Genomic DNA, 9,961 nt, shown 5'->3' with positions numbered 1-9,961 from the left:
GTCTTTCTGCTTTGCTCCGCTGTTAAGCCATATTTGATCTTAACTCTGTCTTTAAAAAGTTCATAATTTGTTGTTTCCCCATCCCTCATCTCCCAGTAGACTTCACTTAAACCTCCACAGATCTGTGGTCTCAAATACACCAACCTTTCCTCTGGAGGTATTTGCATATCTTGACAGCATCTGTACTTTGGGAATCTCTTTTGCTCTATTCTGGAGTTTTCAAAATTTCTCCCATGCCCTCCAACCTCTGCTCTTAATTGGATTTCCTGCAGCTTTAGTTGGTATAATTCTGCTTGTGACTCTGCCTGTAATTTGGCTATTTGGATCTGTTTTTCTCTTTCTTCTGCTTGTGACTGTCTCTCTCTCTCTTTGTCATCTGCCTGCAATTTGGCTATTTGGATCTGTTTTTCTCTTTCTTCTGCTTGTGACTGTCTCTCTCTCTCTTTGTCATCTGCCTGCAATTTGGCTATTTGGATCTGTTTTTCTCTTTCTTCTGCTTGTGACTATCTATCTCTCTCTCTTTCTCTTTCCTCTGTTTTTAGCCTCGCCATTTGCAACTCTTTCTCTGCTTCTATTTTGGCTTTCTCTCTTTCTGCCTCTATACGTGCCAGTTCTACCTTCAATCTCATGTTTTCAATGTCAAGGGTGGGATTTTCTTCAGCACTCTCCCCAGCTGTTGCTTCATCTCCCTTTGCCCTGACATTCTTCTGCGGAGGGGCCATCTCTGTCACGAGTTCCTCCCTCCCACTACGCTAGCAGTTTGAATACAGTCTGGCCGCCTTGCCTCTCTGTATTCCTTCACCCTGCTTACGTGGGCTATTCTCGAATCGCGACGCTGCCAACCACTTGTAACGGGCTCTTACAGGCCACCACCTTTTGGACACCACTCTTATGCGGGACACTGCTAGCTTCGGGTAGTAGCGGGGACCACTTACCCACTGGTTTCGTTCTTCGTGATGAAACTCTCCTGGTTCACTCCAAGGCTCTTAAAACTGGCGGAAATTAGTGACCGGACTCCGTTGTTTATAAGAATAAAACGGCTTTACTGTGACATCTCTCATTTTCCTCCAGCACAACCTTAATCAGATACACGTTCCATAGGTTCCAACAATTAAACCGCTCTCTGGGATTCTTCCCAAAATGTGTCAGTTCCCAATGGCTGTTAGCCTCCAACCGCTCACAACCTCCTCACTCACTCTCCGACCTCCAACTCCCTCTCTGTCCGTTTTCTGCCCATCAACCTCCCAAACATTCCATCTCTCCACACTGCCCTATGTCTGTACATCGCTTTTCTCTAGGTGTTCCCTTTTTGGAATCCGTCACATCCCCCTAATCAATAAGGTAAAGCCCACAGAGACATAAGGAAATTGCTAGAATGTCAATTGGATGCCATTTTCCAGCCATTTTTTTCTCCTGGTCCTCAATTTCTTAAGGAACAAGGATTGGACAGAGTGTTTAACCACTGTGGACAAACAAATGTCAAACCTACCTTTGCAGCAAAGAAGAGTAGGTGGTTATACCCCTCTTTACTCTACCGTAAGGAGTCTCAGAATGGCTTACAATCGCCTTCCCTTCCTCTCCGCACTTTGTGAGGTAGACGAGACTGAGAGAGCTCTGAGAGAACTGTGTCTGGACCAAGGTCATCCAACAGGCTTCAAGTGGAGGAGTAGGGAAATCAAACCCAGTTCTCCAGGTTAGAGTTCACCACTCTTAACCACTAGACCACGCCGAGCATGTTCAATAGTGGACATACCATGTTTCACAGCCATAAACGCCCCCATGAGCCAAATCTCATCTCTTTGCCTGTCCATCAACTGCTTTGAATGACTGTCAAGCAGCTTTGCAGTTGCACAGCAGTTCTGTATGCGTGTGTGTGCCAGGGACAGTGTGGAGTTTCCTTTCTTTTCCTCGCAGGAGCTTTGGTATCTGTGCAGTAGGTGATATGATTCTACCCAGGGTCATGGATGTCTAGGTCAGGTCATTATGACATGAGAGGAGAACTGTGCCTCCCATCAGACTGTGTGAAAAATGTGCATGAACACATGAATGAATGCCAAAAATATGGAATTAATCACCAAACTGTAAGATATTTATCAAATAGTATCTGTTTTTAATTGTTGGCTGGTTGATTTCTTTCCCCCATTGGCAGGATCTTGGCACTCTCCTTGGAGGTTATTGCTAGTGATATTGCTGAGTTTCAGAATGTAAGGGGAAAGCTTGAAGATATTAACACATTTCGCAAGTAACTCTTGCTTTTTACAGTCTGAGCCAAAATGCCTTTTAATTGTTGTGATGCTCATCAATAAACTTGACCTGTTCTGAGATGTTCCCTTCCCTTCAAATTTATCACCTGGAAGCTGTGATTGGTGGGGAGAGGGTGAAAGGAAAAGCTGCTCCTTGGTCTTTCATTCGTCCATAATGCCTGACCAACAGGAAGTTCCCAGAGCAAAGATCCCTGGGAATTTTAGTTTGCCAGGACTTCTGGGTCCTGAGTCAGTACATGGAAACCCTATTAAACTAGGAATCTTTGCTCTCAGAGCTTACTGTTAGTAAGGCTTTATGGCACAATAGAAGACCAAGGAGTAGACTCCACATATCAGGCCCATTATTGGTAAGGCCCTCCCTGTTTTTATTTATTTAGAACATTTCCATCCTGCATTTTCTCCTTGGACTTAAGGTGGCAAATGATGCAGCAACCAAGCCACAAGGACGTAAATTCTAAGAGTCCAGTTAACAAAATTAAAACAGCTTAAAAGACACAAAGCTTGGGGTCACATAACTCTCAAACTGTACACAGTAAACTTACTGGTAAGGCCCAAGTAGCCCCCATAGGCTTGCGAGGTCTCATGGGCCCCACTGCTGCTCAGTGGACCAGCTGGAGCACATTGGGGGCATGGGAATTGGCATCCTGCTGTTGCCTCAACATCACTTCTGGCACAAACCTGGAGGTGATGTAGGCTTCCCAAGTCCCCCCGGGGGGCGGGGAAACCCCCGTACCAGAGGCCCGTTCCCCACCGCCGCCATATCGGGCCCCAGGGGAACTCTTCCCCCACGTGGGCGTCACCTGGAAGTGACGTGGGCACGCCAGGCATGCTGGGGGCGGGGCCACAGCCATCCGAAGGAAAACTCTATGCTTTTCCCTCGTATGGCCGTGGCCCCGCCCCCAGCGTGCCTGGCGTCATCACGTCACTTCCGGGTGACATGCGTGCGGCGCGCATACACTTCGAGCATATGTGCACCAGACGCCGGCCGGGAGTCCCCCCGCTCCCGGCGAAGATCGACTTGGCAACCCTAAGGTGATGTCACCACGTCAGTGACGCTCTAGGTTTTGCCTAAACTCTATGGATTACTACAGAATTTTGGGTGAAAACTAGAGCACTGTATTGATCCTGTGATGTCATTTTTAGGTTCACGTAGGAAGTGAGGTCCTAGTGTTGATGTAATGCAGGAAGTGAGGTCCTAGTATTGATGTAATGTCATTTGCCATAAATCTGTCCCTGTCTCTTGGGGGTTGCCATAGGGTTGCCAGACCCCTGATCTGGCCAGGTGATCCCCTGGTCTTCAGGGCTTCAATCCGCCACTGGCCAACTGGCCAGCAGGGGAAGCCCCACTTCCAAACAGGGACATCACTGTGCAATGTCCCTGTCTCTATGACATCACCTGGAAGTGACAACATTGTGTTGCCAACGTCAGGGGGGAGACACTCTAGTTTTGGGGCAAATTCTATGGTTTCAAGGGCAAAAACCAGAGTTTTCCCCAAAAACTAGACTAGAGCCCCCCCCCCCCCCGATGTTGGCAATGCGATGATATAACTTCTGGGTAACTTTATTGTGGCGCGCATGCAAAGCGTGCACACCAGAAGATCCCAGCCAGCAGCCTGGAGCTCCTGCCAAGAGTAAAGTAGGACCTGGCAACCCTAGGCTCCTGGGAGGACCAGATTGTTATTTAATGGATCTTCTGTTCCTTTAAGAGTAGAAGAGAATTTGGAGGGGTAGATGCAGCTCTTCTTACCCCTCTAGTGACATGACAAGTGGCAACTGCCAAAATGCCTTCTTTTACACAACTATGAAAGGAAAAGGAGACCTGCCTGCTGTTACCTCTCATCATTTTACTGCAAATTGATTGGTTTGCCATGGGGAAGTGACCCCAATCAGTAGGCAACAGAGAGAGAGAGAGAGAGAGAGAGAGAGAGAGAGAGAGAGAGAGAGAACAGAGCTGGATCCCAGGAGCATGTCTGAAAGGAAACCAGAGCATAGCAAGCAGTCTTACACAGAAGCAAGACCATTGATCCGTTTAGCTCAGTATGGTTTATTCTAACGATATTATTTCTGACAGTAGTTCTCCAGGATTTCAGGAAAGGTCTTTTCTAGCACCTGCTAGCTGAGAATTTTTAACTGGAAATAACGAGACGTGGTTCTCCATGCAAAAGGATTCTCTACCACTGAGCTATGGGCTCATGCATGGCCATGGGGTTAGGGGTTTGTGAAGGAAGCTTTCTCCTTCGTTCCTATAAAGATACATGTGCAAAATCCTAATTGCCTTTTCCTGTTTCCCCACCCCCACACCCATTTAATTTTCTGATGTTTTATAAAATGCTGGGAAGGTTTCTCTCATCAAATGTTTGTCTGGCAATTTAAGGTGGGGAAAGTTGGGTCTTTTCCAAAGATGTTTGAAGAGGGGAGGAAATCGGCTTTGTGATGGACACAGACATGGGCCAATCAGTGCTGTGCACAGCCATGCAGTACAAAGGGGGTGCAAGAGTTTTATGATTGGCTGGCTAACAGCCATATAACAATCTGGTTTCAGCCCAAAACAACAGGTCCCATCTGCTCCCAGTCCTGGGAAGATGCTTGTAGGTGTGTTGGTGATTGTCCTTTTATAGCAGATAGGGCTACCAGCTCTGGGTTGGGAAATTCCAGGAGATTTTGGGGGGTGGATCCTGGGGAGGACAGGGTTTGGGGATGGAATAAATCTCAGCAGGGTACAACACCATACAGTCCACCCTCCAAAGTAGCCATTTTATCCAGGGGAACTGATCTCTGTTGCCTGGAGATCAAGCATAACAGTGGGAGATCTCCAGGCCCCACCTGGAGGCTGGCAACCCACTGCTGAAACTGTGCCTATCTCTCATCTTCCCCTGTAAACACCACCAGTTCTTGAGTGAAGCAAGCAAGCTACCCCTCCCCACCAAAAGTAGGAAGTTATAACTTCAATTCAGATTAACTTCAATTGATCAGTGCACTTGCTCAAATGGGCATCTGGGCATGAATGAATATGTTGTGCAGACTGGCCAAAGACTTGGTTTTTCTTGTCTTGTGGAGGAGTGACCAGATCCAGTAACAGACGATAAGACTCCCATATCCTCAGTAACTGTATCAGAGAGAATTTTGGGAGGTACCACTTTTTTCCTCTCTGTAGCACAAGGCCATGCCAAGCTGCCTTTTATTTTTTAAAATTCCTTCCTTTTCACAACTACTAAAGGCACGGAACTCCCTTACTATTATGTCCACTTACCTTATTTAAGTTCTTTTTCTTTGGATTTTAATATTTAGTGATATTTCATTTCTAAAAAAACCTATTAAATATAGGAGAAGTTGGAAATTACATTTGCTCATAGAAGCAGACAAATATTGGTAAACTATTCCTTGTTGAAAACCCAAGTTCCCCATGTAGGTAACTACTTCCAGAATTTATTTATTTTTAAAAAACTTAGAAAAAGAGCAGAGACTGTCATTTCACAGGTAGCATCATAGTGTGTTGCCTCTGAGAACCTGCGAGGGGCAATTCCACAATTCTCTTTATCTGTCTCTCCCCCTAAATTTTCATGTTCTCAGTCACACAGTTTTAGTTCCAAAGCAGAACCAATGCCTTAGGAATTAAAGTAGGGTAATTGTAAATTTTTCTAATCAAGCTCTGACTGCTGCAATGTGTCATCAGAATATAGTAAATGCTCTGGATCTTTACAGAATTATTCCTGATACTTGGTAGCAGGCAGAAATCCTCCTATCAGTCTGTTATTCTGATACCTTAATATCTGGTTTCATTTTGCCTGGACAGAAAATAGACACAAGACAGAACAGTTAAGTGATCTTGCAGTGACTGCATGTGTGATTGCATCATGGTTCCTTAGGTGCAGTTTTTTACTGGTGCACCAGAGCGCATGTGTTCTTCGGCAGTTAAACATTGTACATGAGGACTCACTAGCACTTCAAGATTGCTTTTTTGCAGCATTTGTTTTTTTCAGTGTGCAGATGAGGGAACTGTGGCATGCTGTAATTCCGGAATTCATTTTAGAAATTCTTGTCGTTAAGCCAAAATTAAAGAATGGAAGACAGTGCAGAAATAACTTATGGAACATCAAGGCATCTATGAAAGCACTCTGCTTATTCCTAGCATTGATGCTTCCAAAAATACCAGAGCAGGCAACACAGCCTTCAGAACTGACCTGAGTTCACTGGGCAACTTTAACATTCATTTGTGGATGTTGAAGCTGTGCCAGCAACCAATGGAATGTTACAAGCCAGTAGTCTTCAACCCCTGGTTTGAGACCAACAACTGGATCATGGATCCTCACCTAATGGGTTCCGAGCTTTTATACAGGTGTCAGTGTTTCTTGCTTTTAGAAGGCATGTGCTGTGAATGAGCATTCTTAGAAAGCAAGAATGCCATACCTTCTGCCTCTCTTTGTGTTCGTGTTCGGAAGACCAGCAGGATGGTGGATTAAGTACCTCAGTGATTATTCCTCTATGGCTATGACCCTTGCTTGTTCCTTACTATAGCCAACCTCCTGGTGTTTGTCTTGTGTTTCCTGCCTCTTGCGGACTAGCCTTGACTCTAGCATGGTCATAACTCTGCCCCCTTCTCTTCCTATCATGTGACTTTGTCACATGACTTCATTTCACATTTTCGCGGCTTGGTGGGTATCATGTTCAAGGGTCTGGAAAACTTGAAGACTGCTGACTTCTGCAACCAGCTGGTATGATCCTGACCTGTACAGAAGGCTGTTCACATTCAGGTACTCCACTGGATTGTTAGACACTGTTGTGTATCAACCGCGGACTGCACACGTGGCTGGGTTCACACGCGGTCATGCGAAATAGCAAAGCTTCGCTTAAAAGACAATAGCCGGCTAGGATCCTGGAATGGACCAATCGGCCAGCCCAGATCTGGGAGTAGACCTATGGGTGTTGGTACACTGTAAATAGCCTATCACGGGTTGTGTATGTGTGCGATTTGTGGTGGTGTGTTTTGGGGATTTAAGCAGGACTCTGGCCCTGCTACTCCATCTTCTGTTCGTGCAACTATGAGCTGATTTCACTATCTACGACTACGAACCCAGTATATTTCACTGGCAACGAAGGTGGGAACCTGAGGAGCAAGCCTGACTCCAACTCCAGCACCTCACCGCACACTGATCTCCAGGACACCGCGCCCCGCACTGCTCCACGAGTCATGGCTGCCGCTCCAGGAAGCATTACAGCCCTCAATCCAGCCCAGCCTGAGTTCTGGGAGGCTTGGGTAGAGCAGCTGGAGTACTTCTTCGAGTACCAGGGCAACACCAACGCTGCCCAAAAGCACGTGCAGGGTCGCCACGATACACCTGGCACAGGGCCTCATCGCCCTGACGAAACTGAAGGATGCCACCTATGCTGAGATCATCAAGGCCCTCACTGACCACTTTTCGCCACAACCGGCCAGCCTCTCCTTATGAGACTTTCAAAAAAAATCCAGTGGCCATCAAGGGGTGGGGCAAATTCCGTGTACAGTTTAAGGACTTTGACGGGTTTTTGGACTTATTGGTGGATTTATCCATCTGCATATTGATGACACCCTAGCCCGAATCTCCTAATGAACTAGGTGAGAGGGCGCATATAGGTATTAAACAACATTGGGGAGAGGATCACCTCTTGATTAGGTGCCGCAATGAGATCGTCTCCCCTAGTGCCACCTTCTGTCCCAAACCTTGGAGAAATGAACACAACTATTGAAGGACTGTTCCTCCCCCCCCCCCCCAGAAAAGTTTTATTCATTTTTCAAAAGTGAAAGAAAAGAAAACAACAACTACAAGGAACAGAAACTAACATACAACAAAAGACTAACATACAACAGATATGGAGTCTGTACTCATTGTACCTACTTAAATTTGCCTAGATAGATAGAATCTTTCTGTTTTGCACCTAGATCAGTTTAACTTTTTAACATTGGAGCAAATACTATGTTACATATTTTGTGAGATAATCCTCAATCCATTTGTACAGTCTTAACCAGTTCTTCTCAAAAATTTCTTCTTTTTTATTTTGTAATTGTAAAGGTAGTTTGTCCATTTCTGCTGTTTTCAATAATTTACAGATTATTTCTTCTTTAGATGGGACTTCTTTTTTCCAATACTTTGCATACAAAATTCTAGCCATAGTTTTTATTTTTTGCTTTCTATTTGTATCCCATCTTACCGGTATGAACTGGCTCATTACATGTACAATCATATATGTATCTGGTTTCTTAAAATTCTCTGGAATAATATTTAATAAAAACAATTCTAGTATAAATGGTATAGTTGTATCTAAAAATTTTGCAGTATCTCATGTATCCATATGAAGGAATCACAGGAGACAGTTCTCTTGAGGGTAGAGAAATCAGTCTGCCTTTCAAGGCAGCAAGCAGTTTATTTTATGCACACTCTGCCCCCACCCACCCACCGTGCAGTGAGGTCAGAGCTCACGTACCGAAACCAGAGGAAACAGACACTTTTAGGGAAATTGTCTTAGGGATGCTTACATTGGTACAATGATTAACAAGCTACCTTCTTTAACATGTCCATATGTGCAGGATGTGCAAAGGTCAAGACACTGGATTGAGCAGAGTTACTGATCCATCCAGATGTTTACAGAGTCTGGAAGTATGGGCTAGAAATCAGGACCGGCGTGCCTAATCGCTGATCTTTGCCCACACTTCATGCTGACCCACTTTATGCTGACCCTTGCCTACATCCATATCCAATATTTTTTGTAATGTTACATGACCACCACATATGAAAGAAAGAGCCAGTATTCTGTTTACATTTCCAACATACATTTGACATATTTAGATACCATTTTGCTAATTTGTCTGGTGTCATATGCCATCTAGAAAACATTTTTATATGTTTTCTTTAAATGGTATAGGTTTTGTAAATTTTATATTTGTTTTCCATACTTTAGTCCATTGATCTAAGTGCATATTATGCCCTATATTTTGAGCCCATTTGATCATTGAAGATTTAACCATTTCATCTTGCATTTTAATATCCAGTAACAGCGTATAGAATGCTTTTATAAATTTTTCATCTATACATAACAAAATATTATCCAATTCTATAGGTTTATCATGAAAACCTGTTTGTTTATCCTTTACATATCTAGAGTCAAGTTGTGCCCTTTTCTGACCAGTTCAGATAAATATCGTTTTTGGAGAATATCTTATTCATTTATTATTTTAATTTATACCCCGCCCTCCCCGCAAGCAGGCTCAGGACGGCTTACACTAATTGGTACTCTGTACCATAAAACCATGTACAAAATTTAAACAACTTACAACAACAACATTAAAAATGTAAAGCAATCCAACAAATAACAATTAAAGTGCTAGTGATGGTACTCTTTTGATGGTAATCTTTGAATGATTCAGATGGCATACTAACAATTTTCATTGGCATTGGTGATCTTCAGCTTGGTGCAATGATATAATGCAATCCCCCCCCCCAGGACCGGAGCCACAGATGGTGGTGGTGGTGGAGTGGCTTTAAATTATTTTGCTTATCAAGTAGATCTTCATATCTCCATAGTTGTTCTTTGGTAAATAAGATGGGGTTTATAAAGGCCTCCAATGGCGATACCCACTTAGGCAGTTTTGTATAACCTCTTTTTTATTTTTATTTTAACCTCTTCAGTAAGGATGGTCTTAGCATATGTTGTCTGAAATATTT

This window comes from Gekko japonicus, unplaced genomic scaffold (genome assembly GCF_001447785.1).
Source record: "Gekko japonicus isolate JY-2015 unplaced genomic scaffold, Gekko_japonicus_V1.1 scaffold112, whole genome shotgun sequence".
NCBI classification, from domain to species: domain Eukaryota; kingdom Metazoa; phylum Chordata; class Lepidosauria; order Squamata; family Gekkonidae; genus Gekko; species Gekko japonicus.
Note: the sequence above shows the minus strand (reverse complement) of the source record.